Raw genomic sequence first — 13,061 nt, 5'->3', positions numbered from 1 at the left:
TAATTTCTATAAGGCTTATCATTTTACTACATTTTGCTTGAGGTCCCACATCCATGACATTTTAGATTGTCCTTGGAATCATTGCTAAACAGTTATCTTTTTGGGTGTTTTGGTTGGTCCACTTGATGAAGTAATAGTTTGAGAAAGTCGTAATTAGCAAGACAATGGACCATATGAATGGGTATATGGGACTCAATCGCTTTAGTTTTAGACCTCGTTTGCTCAAGATGTCACCCAGAGATCTGTATTTACAAGATTTGATTGGGCCTAAGAATATTATTATTTGATTCCGTCCTACTTGAGTATATAGCAATATTTTTTGTTATCCCTGTTGCTGAATAGTGCAGTGGGGTGAGAAGACTATGTACAGAGATGCAGAAGTTATGTGAAGTTTAAAGTTGGTGTGTAATTTGAAATGTGAGTTGTAAGCATAACTTTTATAAGTGTGAAAGTGGTGCTTAATTGATAAATTTGGGATATAACTATAACTGTGCAATTTCTAATGTTTGTGTAGTTTAAATTGGGTTTGTATAGTAGACATAAATAAAGTTTGCCTAAGTATAACTTATGTTTAACCTATGCTTTCTTTGTAAATTTCAATGGTTTTTGTAATGTTAGTAACAAATGTGTACTATTGGTACAGTTTACTGTTATGGAGTGGAATGTTTTAAAAGCGGAGTGTAGTACAATATAGTGGTGGATAGTGTTGTAAAGTGTACTGTGATACAGTATATTTTGGTATACTTGACTGAAATTAGGTGGAGTGAGGTTGGCTGGAGTGATGTACACTGGAATGGCATACAGCGGAGTGGTGTAGTGTGGAGTCGCATACAGTGTGGTTGCGTACGCTGAAGTTGGGTATAGGAGTGTGCCGTATATTAAAGTGGCATAACGCTTAGTACCTTATAGTGTAGTGGTGTACAGTGGTATAGCATAAAGTGGGGTGTGGTAAAGTGGAGCTATGTTCTGTAAATATTGTAGAGTGTATTCGCGTACATTGTGCAGTGGCGTACAGTGTAGTGGTATACAGCAGAGTGTTTTATACAGTAGAGGCATATATTGGAATATCGTATGCTAAAATAGCATACACTGGATTGGGGTACATTGGAGTGTCATATAGCCGAGTGGCATGCAGTTGAGTGGTGTACAGTGGGCTTGCGTAAAGTTGAACGTGGTATAGTGTAGTGTTGTAAATTAAAATTGTGTGAAGTGTTGTGGCGTATATTGCAGTGCTGTACAGTGCAGTGGTGGAGAGTGGAATAGCGTACACTACAGTGGACTATGGTGCAGTGGAATAGGGTTGAGTATAATTGCGCAGAGTGGAGTACCATAACATGTGTGCCATACTGTGTAGTGGCATACAATTAATTAGTGTTTACTGAAATAAAATTGAGCTTGCTAGCATTAAATCTTGAGATGTACATCGTAGTGGCATATAGTGGATTAGCATGCAGTAGAGTCCTTTAGAATTAAATAGTGTTAGTTATAGAAGCTCAGAGTCTAGTAACATAGACTAAAGTGTTGTTCACTGGAGTGGTGCAGGATGTAGTTTTTTTAACTGGAATACATACAGTATATTGTGATACACTGCAGTGGCGTATACTGCATTTTATTTGAATTGATCAGCTTAGAGTGGAGTAGCTTACACTGGAATAGCATACACTCTAGTAGTGTACCATAAAGTGGGGCATACCTGAGTAGCATATAGTGGAATAGCATAAAGTGGATTTGTGTACAGTGGAATAGCATACAGATAGGAGCATTATAGTGTAGGGACATCGAGTAAAGTGGCATACTCAATGTGTAATAGAATACAGTTGTGAACAGTATATTAAAGTAGAGTCTAATAGTGTACAGTGGAGTGGCATACAGTGTAGGTGGGTGGAGTACAGACGAGTAATATACATTGGTATAATGTAGAAAACAGTGGCATATAGTTGAGTGTCATAAAGAAGCCTTGCATACTGTAAATAGCATAGAGTGTTGTGGCATAAAAAAGACTTTTATAGAATGGAGTGGCATAGATTGGAATGTTTAAATTAAATGAAAGGTACCATAGAATTATTTGAAAACATCTCAGTGTTCTATCGCAAAATATTAATTACAAAAGGTATAAGTTATATAGAAACGTACCTATAGGTTGATGGCTGTGTTCACCAAAGGTTACAATCAGCCATGCAGTTTTATATTTTGCATTGGGGAAAAACCAGGAGTGACATTTACTTTAAATTTAGCAGGATTAAATATTATGTTGTGAAGATGTTTATTTTGTCTAGTGGAGGCAAGTAATGTAATTATTTTCAAATGTTTAATGTATTTAAATTTAGTGATATGTTTTATTGCTTTTGCATTGTTCCAAAACTATGAGTTTTATTTTGTTTAATTTTCAAGATTAGATATTATGGTGTGCAGATGTTTATTTTGTGTAGTGTACGTACGTAATGTCATTTTTGTAAAAGTTGTAATGTATTTAAAGTTGGTGATAGCTGTTATTGTAGCATTTTGCCATGGACATCTCCCTGATCCTTATTAGGCCCAGGGGACCACATCCACCATTACCTTTTTTTTATGAAAGAGGAGGGGGGCTGCATGCTCCCCCCCAGAGCCTTGTTAATTAAAGAAGAGGGGGGCTGCACAGCCCTGGTCCCTGAGCATTGTTAGGCCCTGGGCAACCCAGGGCTGTTTTCTTAAATTAAAGGGGAGAGGGCTCCTCACCCCCTCCGCGAGCGTTGTTAGACCCTGGGGACCCCATTCCCCTGGACTGTTTATTTGAATTAATGCAGGGGGTTCCGCATGGCCTCTATCTCTAGGCTTTGTAATGACCTAGGGACCCCAACCTCCAGGGCCAGTAATAAAATTAAAGGGAGGGGGCCACCCGGCAACCTACCCAAAGGCACTTTCAGCCCCGGGGGACCACATCCCCCAAAACCTGCATCATTGAAGGTGGGTGCCCATCATACATGTGTTGGGGACTGCAGGGGGAGCCCCAGCGACCCTGTGGTCCCAGCCAGCTTCCGGCATGCAGCGGGAGCAGGCATTCCGCATGCCCACTGGGAGCACCTGCTAATGCTGCAGCAGGAGCAATATTTTGATCTGTTTCTCTGCCCGCATTAGTGTGGGCAGGGAAACAGATCAAAAGGTGTTCTCCCAGCCAGCAGGAGCATTTTCAAAGCTCCCACAAACTGCAAGCAAACTTTGTTTGCTCACGCGTGTTTGCTCACACATGTTTGGAGTTTTGAAGGGAGCAAGCACAGGTATGGGCTTCCCATGACATTGCTAGTGACCTGGCCCCAGGGCACAGCCCATTCCCAGGGTCTTTAGAGGCTCAGGTAGGGGGGTTAAGCAGCCCTATCCCATTTTGACATATTTTGGACCCGGGGTGGGCTCCTTTGGGCCTGCCATGGCTGGGGGAGGGCACATGGACTCCTTAATCATTTTAAAACCTTTCCTCTCTGATGGCTCAGGAGGGAGCAACACCTCCCCCCTTCCCTCACACAGTGTTTTTGGCCCTGGGTTGGGCTCCACGGGGCCTCTGAGGACTTGGGAAGGGGGCCCCCCCTTCCCAAATATAAATTAATTTTGGCCTTAGTGGTGGGTTCCCCAGGGCCTGTAAAGGCTAGAGGAGGGAGGCTGCATGCCCCCTCCCATTGATAAAATACAGTGGCCCGGTCACCATTTTTACAATTCTTGTTTGCAATTTTTTGCCAGTATTTTTGTTTATGGCCGTAGTGGTGGTCCCTTTGGGTCCCCCCATGGGGCCTCAGGGGTCAGGTACCCCTACCCTACCCTTATATATTTTTTTGAAACATGTTCAGGACAGGGGACTATGTCCCCGGGTCCTGTAATGGCTGCTAGCAACATTTTTCTCATGTTGCTGGCACCCAACTAGAGTGCACGCTCCCATGGGAATTAGAATCCATGGTTGCAAATTGGCCTAAAGCAAAAAAGGTCCTGAATCCTCTATTTTTAAATTGGCGCTCCCGCAAGAATCTCTTGTATCTCTTGTGGAACCAAATATGCAGATAAACAATGATTTTTTAACCTCAATTTCTCACAAACTATAAATTGGATTTACAGCAAATAACAAAAAGAATAATCTGCAGATCAATAGCTAGCTTCCTGCCAAATTTGGTATGATTCTGATCAGCAGCTTTTGCTGTAGCCTTGTCTAAAGCAGTCAATGGAAAATGCATGGTGATTTTGCTTTTTGTGATTCCTCTTCTTTCTCAGCCCTCGTTTGACGTATCACCCGAATCTTTCCATGCACACCCCGGACACAATATAGCACCGTTTTGGAAAGTTTTATGGAGATTTGTCCAATGGGGCCAAAGTTATTAGAAACACAAAAACGCTTTTCCTATGGAGCAGCTGACCTAACTATAACTGCCTAGTGAGCATACATATACATGGGATTCTTCAATCCCTGTATAAAAACTTGTCTCTTATTTCTTTCTAATCGGTGACTTGTTACGCTCTCATTTGCCTAATATATAGAAATGATGTCCGAACTCTAATGTAATATGTTATAACAGTTTAGTTCTGATATCATATTGCCTGCTGCTAGCAGCCGGGGGGCAATGCAGGCAGGTCAAGTAATGGAGCATATTCAAGGCAGCTGTTTAAGGATGAAACAATACATTGCTTTTATTTTTTCTGCTCTGTTATTCTAGTTATATAGAGACAATCAGAAAGGAGATATTTATGGTAACAAGTTTATCCTTTGCACTCCTTGTGTAGTTACAGAATAGCTAGAATATGTCTATACATTCTAAACTACTGCCCTTCTAAACAAAAGCTTGTATTAAACTGACTCTAATACACAGCTTTTTGAAGTGTTTAATTTTACATTAGAGCTTCTATTTTTATTCTGAATGTTTGCAAACATGCTCACTCTTTTATAACTCTTTTATAAGAAAGAGCTATGTACCAAGGATTTAAGAAGGTTGTGGGAGAGGTGATGTTGTGACACAATGTATTATAAGGAATAAAGTACCCCACTCGTACGTGATAAGGATATTGCAAGCCACTTCAGTGTTTGAAATCTCATATAAGGTGAAAACCTGTTCAGTAGTTTTGGAGATATTAAACCAAATTCAAATTTGTATATCTTGACCCACTCAGACACACTTGCACCTACTCACAGTCCCACTCAGACACTCACTCACCCAGTCACAAACCCACGCAGACACTGAGGCACCACTTACAGACCCAGCCAGAGACTCATGCACCCATTCACAGAACCACTCAGAGACTCATGCATCCACTCACATATCCACTGAGATTCACACACTCACTCACAGAGCCACTCACACTGTCACACACCCACTCACAGACCTACTCAGAGACTCATGCACCTACTCACAGACCCACTTAGATGCTCACACACCCACTCACAGACCCACTCAGAGACTCATACACCCACTTTCACACCCATCCAAGTGAGAGACTTATGCAGCCACTCCCAGACCCACTCAGACACACACATACCCACTGACAGATCCATTAAGACACTCACACACTCACTCACAGACCCACTCAGACACTCACTCACTCACACACTCACTTTCAATGGTTACAAGTTACACTTAGGAAATGAAATTAAAAAACCTTAGAAACTCACTTAAAACACCAAACGTTACAGGGATGTTATAGTTAGGAAATAGACCCACTCACAGACCCAGTCAGAGACTCACGCACCCACTCAAAGACCTGCTCACAGACTCATGCATCCTCTCAAATACCCACCAGTGATGTCACTGACCATGTCATGGGTGATGTAATATGTGATGGCATAAGCAGGGCATTGAAGGGGCATAAGTTAGATTTAGACAAGTGAAATCTGAATCTAACTATAACGTCACTGTAAATTTTGTTTTTTTCAGTGACTTTCCCAGGTTTTATAACACTATTTCCTAACTATCATCACATCCTTGTTTCCTTAGTTTTTTTCAGTGAATATATATATATATATATATATATATATATATATATATATATATATATATATATATATATATATGCTCTATACATATATATATATATATATATGTATATATATATTCTCTCTCTCTCTATATATATATATATATATATATTTAGAGAGAGAGAGAGAGAGAGAGAGAGAGAGAGACTTGCACCTTGAAATAAACATCTAAAAGCACATTTCGGTGGTCCGTTCCATTTATTCAGAGGAGCGTACGAGTAGCGGAATGCAGGAAAAAATATATATATATATACATATATATGTAGTAGTTATAGGTAGGAACAGATTTCCAAAGAAATTGATTTTTGTTTGGTTTTCTAATAACTTTGACACCATCATTTGATGAATCTGCACGAAGCTTTCCATAAAAAAGTTTGTCCATGTCAGTCCCATCCTGGAAACGTTTGTGGTGATCCATCCAGCTGGTGCTGAGATAATGGGGGAGGGGCAAAACGTGTTTTCCCCTGCAATTTTCCATAGAAGAATAGAACAGCGATACAACCAAACGGCTGAATGGAAGTACACCAAATTTGTCTGAAAGATAGATCTTGACCGAGAAAGGGTGCTTTTGTGATTGATTGTAAATCAGTTCAGTAGGTTTTGAGAAATGAAGGTACAAGATTTAGGGATATTTAGTGACAGTGAACCACAGCGGAACTACCGTAGAGTACTGCAGTACCACAAGCTCAAAACATGTATTCTGAAAATATTGCAGCCACGATTCTATGACATGAGGAAATAGGCAATTAAAAATCTAAGAATAAGGGGGCAGGATAGGGGTACCCCCTATTCCCCTGGGCCTTGTTGCTTCAGAATAATTTCCTATTTGTGCTGTAACATTACCATAGTATGAACATCCTGTGTGGCACCCGATATAAAAAGTATAGTGGTGCCTCGAAAAAATACAAAAAACGTGGAGGCTTTGGGGAGTTGCACCTGGTGGCCCAGCAATGGTCAGTGGGGTGCCCATTGTGGGTTAGTTGAATGCAAGGCCTGGAACTGATCTCTTTTTCACACTGCATGGTCAAAGGCTGTGCATGGTGCAGAGTTGATCTAGTAAAATACTATACATTTTTTTGTAAAAACCTAGAAATTCACTCAAAACATAACGTTTTAAGTGATGTTATAGTTAGGTATAATTATATTATCCTACTTTACATTATTAAAACCTTAAAAAATTAATTGAGAAAAAAAAGTTAAAGTGACGGTATAGTTAGGTGAAAAGATCAGCTAAATCATAACATTTTAAACTTAAAAAAGAATTGGAACTCACCAGTTATAGTTAACTGAAAAAACTATAACTTACGCACTGACAGTTCACTGTTTATGATCTCACATATTACATCACTCATGAAATGTTCTATGACATCATTGATAACTTCACAAATGACATCTGAAATGACATCACTGATGACAACACTGTGCATAGAGAGCTGCAAGGTATAAGTTCAAACTGGTGAATTTCAGTGACGCACGGCAGGGAGTTGGTTGCCAGTGGTGTTTGACGAAGGGACTGGCCCTGCACCCAACCAAATGTAGCACACAGTTTCAAGTATCTATAATTCGAATATCACAAGTAACTATAACTCGATTCCTAAAGTAACTGTATAGCACACTCGCAATGTGCTGCTAATTACCTCACATATTATATCACTCATGACATTTTCAATGATTGCAGTGATAACACCACTGTTACATCTGAAATGGCATCATTGTTGCCAACACTGTGCCATGGCGGGGGCGCAAGTTTTAAGCTTTTTAGAGCATAAGATATAGTTACTTGACATAGCTATATCTGGTATATTTCAGCATTTACTTTTGTACCACTACATGGAATATATATACAGGGCATATATAGATGCCCAAATTACACTGAAGAGGGAAATGTGAACTGACAAATGTATTGATTGTTACTGATATCAGTACACATGTGCCTATGCTCCTAATTGGCATCAACTATAACTGACTTTAAGAATTAAGTGAGCATGGCTGCCAGAAAGCATTAACTTTGTAGTCTGAATCAAATAGGATCTATTCATGTTTCTGCACTTCCCTGTATCCATAGCCCTCTATATACAATATGATATGTTGGTTAGCTATTGACCTGGGGAATTGGAAAAGGAAGAGAAAACAGAGACTGTGGATATTGTCACTTTAACTCTGCACTCTTTTGGGCACTGTTGACTATGTAGTGGATATGTTATCCCAAGCAAAAGGAGACTCACCCTTGACTACCAAAGGGACAGAGTAGTATAACTAAGACAACAAGCAAAATTCCCAATTGGGTACCTTCAGTCAGTGGGACCCAATGTTTGCTTCTGAAGAACAAATGGACATGCACTAAACAGTAGTAAATACAATATAAGAAACTTTGTAATGAACATTTCCCACACCCATGTAAAAACAATCGCTGTCACTCCTTAAGTCCTCAAAAGATATTTTCATAAAAAAGATACACAAGTCTCCTGCATATATATATAAAAAAATCATATCCATAGGTTACACAGGACTTTACATGGTCCATCATCATCTATTACATTTATAGATCATAAAATACATAACCATACAATGGCACATAATAGGAAAATCCAACAAATATGAAATTAAAGTAGTCCGTAGATGCAGCGTTTCTGCGGAAATTGAAATGGTTCACACCACCTTCTTCAATATAAAATGGATATATATCACACAAATATTCTGGAAGACAGAGAGATGCAAATTACTATAAACATTTTTTAAACATTTTGATTTTTGATGATTGAGGCTACACAAAAGAGAATTTTGCTTGTTGCTGTAGATATGTTATCACAAGAGGAATAACTTTAGTACCTGCTCACCATGATCAACGAACTATCTGGCTATAGCAATAACTTTCATTCAAAGGGCCCGATTCACAGAACTAATCTGAGACAAAATCCTAAACTTACTACTTTTGGTATTAACAGAAGGCTTTTCGTAGTAGTAAAGTTAGGATTTTGTCTTAAGTCTGTCCTACGTTTGTCTTAAGTCAGTCTTAGGTCTGTCTTAAGTCTGTCATAAGTCTGTCTTAAGTCTGTCCTAAATTTGTCTTAAATTTGTCTTCATTTTGTCTTAAGTCTGTCTTAAGTTTGTCTTAAGTAAAACTTAAGTCAAACTGAAGTCAAACTTATGTAAAATTTAAGACAAATTCCTAACTTTACTACCACTAAATTCCTTCTGTGATTACCAAAAGAAGTAAGTTCAGGATTTTGTCTCAGAGTGGTTCTGTGAATTGGCCCCAGAGTATCTCTATGACCCGGACTTTCTAGGGGAAGATTTACAAAGGACTTGCATTGTCCTTTTGTGACACAAGCCATCGCAAGGTAACAGAAGTCCTGAAATGGTATTTACTAAGCCACACAAAGCCAGTTTGCTTGGTTTTGTGAGGATTAGTAAATAGAATGTAGCACAGGACAGGACATAGTGCTGGCTTGCGTTACTTTGCATCAGGTAGGGGTTACATGGATGGAACATGACCGTTTCCATTCATTCCCTCATTTTTTTTTATGCAAAACCAGATCTTCAAGGACTTATAAAACTGGGTTTGTGCCAAAATAGTTCTCCTGGCTCAGGGAGTCATAACCAGGAGAAATATAATTATTTCTCCTCTATAATTCCTCTTTCCACATGTTTTGCATTCTGCCAAGGGTTGTTTTGTGCAGGAAGGTGTCCCTTCCTGCACAAAATCGATACTGCCCATAATGCAGACACCCTTAACCTACAGTGCGCTGGGCAAGGAGAGAGCAGAAATGTTATATGTGTTTGTAAGTATGGAGCATTTGTGCCCACTCCATTTCACGCAAGGCAGTGCTGCAAGTTGTCTTGCTGCGTTGCATTGCGTTGCCTGAAAGATTAGTAAATATGCTGCTGTCTTTAGTGGGATTTCGGTTATTTCTGAAATGTTATTCCTGACCTTTAGCAATGCACTCACTTCTCTTGCTAGAAAAGTAACTACCATCTGGTTTGTGAATACGCCATCTGTACTATTGACATTTGTTCAAAGATATCTAACACTACAAACATTCATCAGGATTATACAGCTCACATTGATTCCTCAAATAATTCCCTTAGCCCCATCACTACTGTAACTAAGATATGTGCATTGTGAATATAACAGTAGTTTTTGAAAATAAAAAGGATCCTGCCTGTTTCTTCATTTAGTTAAGATCCCCAAATGAACAAAAAATATGTAGCTCAATATTTCCCAAAGTTTCTCAAACAGGTACTTAAAGTATTAAGCTTATATTAAAGCATATATCAAATCCATAGATTACTTTTCTGTATTTTGTTTGCAAACTCATTTTTAAAAAAAAGCAACAAATTCCAAGGCTTCCCCGTGTTACAATACAAGCAACAAAGTATGACGATTGTCTAGCAAGGTTGTTGTGAATCATGAGGGAACTTACACTCGATGAGTTCAAGATGGCCACCACCGTTTTCAGGTATGTGGGAGTTCAGCAGACTCATGGAATTATAGATTGCCATTGGGGGCTCGTTTGTAGAGCATCCTCCAGAGATAAAGGACTGTTACAATGTGCATTGATACTCTGGGACCAAGTGCTAGCCGTTCCGCATTGTAACAATCTCATTGGAAGTGAGTAAGGAATACTGCACTGGTGCGGTATACACCCATTACAACGCATTTTTTACAACGCACTACCATTACAACGGAACTTTTACAACGCAAATACTATTACAACGCATTTATTTACAACGCATGTTTTTACAACGCAGGTACTTTTACAACGCATACCATTACAACGTAAGTATTGGTAAGTATATAATTATATTTAAAATGTTATATGTTAGGTTTTTTTTAAAGGGGTATTTTTAGGGTTCAGGGTCAGTTTTGGGTTTTTGGGTAAAGGGGTATTTTTAGGGTTCAGGGTCAGTTTTGGGTTTTTGGGTAAAGGGGTATTTTTAAGGTTTAGGGTCAGTTTTCAGTTTTTGGGTAAAGGGGTATTTTTAGGGTTCAGGGTCAGTTTTCAGTTTTTGGGTAAAGGGGTATTTTTAGGGTTCAGGGTCAGTTTTCAGTTTTTGGGTAAAGGGGTATTTTTAGGGTTTAGGGTCAGTTTTCAGTTTTTGGGTAAAGGGGTATTTTTAGGGTTCAGGGTCAGTTTTCAGTTTTTGGGTAAAGGGGTATTTTTAGGGTTTAGGGTCAGTTTTCAGTTTTTGGGTAAAGGGGTATTTTTAGGGTTCAGGGTCAGTTTTCAGTTTTTGGGTAAAGGGGTATTTTTAGGGTTTAGGGTCAGTTTTCAGTTTTTGGGTAAAGGGGTATTTTTAGGGTTTAGGGTCAGTTTTCAGTTTTTGGGTAAAGGGGTATTTTTAGGGTTCAGGGTCAGTTTTCAGTTTTTGGGTAAAGGGGTATTTTTAGGGTTCAGGGTCAGTTTTCAGTTTTTGGGTAAAGGGGTATTTTTAGGGTTTAGGGTCAGTTTTCAGTTTTTGGGTAAAGGGGTATTTTTTGGGTTCAGGGTCAGTTTTGGGTTTTTGGGTAAAAGGGTATTTTTAGGGTTCAGGGTCAGTTTTGGGTTTTTGGGTAAAAGGGTATTTTTAGGGTTCAGGGTCAGTTTTGGGTTTTTGGGTAAAGGGGTACAGGGTAAAAAAAAAAAAAAATAAATTTAAATTAAATTAATTAAATGAAATTAAATTAAATTAAATACAATTACATTAAATTATATTAATTTTAAATAATATACAATTAAAAAAATTATATATAATTACCAATACTTACGTTGTAATGGTATGCGTTGTAAAGGTACCTGCGTTGTAAAAAAATGCGTTGTAAATACATGCGTTGTAATAGTATTTGCGTTGTAAAAGTCCCGTTGTAACGGTATGCATTGTAAAAGTATGCGTTTTAACGTCATACATCCCACTGGTGCAGGTGACAGCGGATCTCCTGGAAGCTGAGCCACAGATGCTAACGTTGCCAAAGCCCGAGCTATTGGCTTTTCAAATGCTTTTTGACGCTCTAATATGAAGGCATGCGTCAAGGCAGTTACACTGAGGCGGCCCATGCACACTCATGTGTGTCCTGAACATGTGGGTATTATGATACCTGTGCACATGTGTCAAGATGCATGGCGGACATTTTTAAAATCCAATTCCAAATGGAAAATGGGCAAGTTAAAATGGTAAATTAAAATGTAAAAAAATGAATAGAATGTGTGAAGTCTATGCAAAATGCAAAAACAAGGATACATCCCCGTAATAAAATAAAATACATGCACACATTTTAAAATGGCACCCGGAAAGGTGAGGAGCGGGTTGAACCAGGTCCTGACTGACCATCTTGTCTCTCCCATATTTCCTTGGTCGGCTACCATCTGGGAGGCTGTTTCAAAGCAGTACTGTCTGCCAGGCCCCAACTATGCCCCAATGGCCCCATCATAGTTGCAGCTCCATGCAGAGTGGGGCTAATTTAAAAAATGTTTGCCTGGTTTCCAGTCCAGCCTTGAACAGGGAGCAGGGAGAGGAGCATAGGGGCATGCGAGTGAGCGGTCAAAAGAGAGCACGTGTAGGTGGAGGTGTGGAGGAGGACAAAGCGGGAGAAAGAGCATGCATTGTCATCACGTGATCAATAGTAAATAAAACAGAGGTTCCTCAACCACGCAGTGGAAGGATTCAATTTATCCAATCAGAACTCAATAGGCCTGAAATGCTCCTGGGCAGGACAAACCCAAGCATAGGCAAAAATAAAAACATCAAATCAAGAGGCGACAACTGAGATAGATAAAAAAAAATCCATCCAAACATGAGTAAGTGGCTGACCCAAAGCCCATTATAAGGCTATGTTATGTACAGGAAACAATAGTTCGTAGCTGTCTCTCACTGAGACATAGAAATGAAGGGTCTTATTTACAAAGAATTAATGCAACGTGGTCCTGCAAGCCATTTGGCTGTGCAGCGCTGCGTTAATTCTGAAGCAAAGGGATGCATGATATCTACAACGATATGAAGGATCACTTTACTCTCCCCTGTGCTGGCCATGTGCCAACCTTGGCACCCAGGTGCAAGGGTGCCTGTGTCACAGGGATGATTGTTTTGGGCAGGAAGGGAC

The sequence above is a fragment of the Lissotriton helveticus genome, chromosome 6 (genome assembly GCF_964261635.1).
Source record: "Lissotriton helveticus chromosome 6, aLisHel1.1, whole genome shotgun sequence".
NCBI classification, from domain to species: Eukaryota; Metazoa; Chordata; class Amphibia; order Caudata; family Salamandridae; genus Lissotriton; species Lissotriton helveticus.
The sequence above is the reverse complement of the archived record's forward strand: the minus strand, read 5'-3'. Positions refer to the sequence as shown.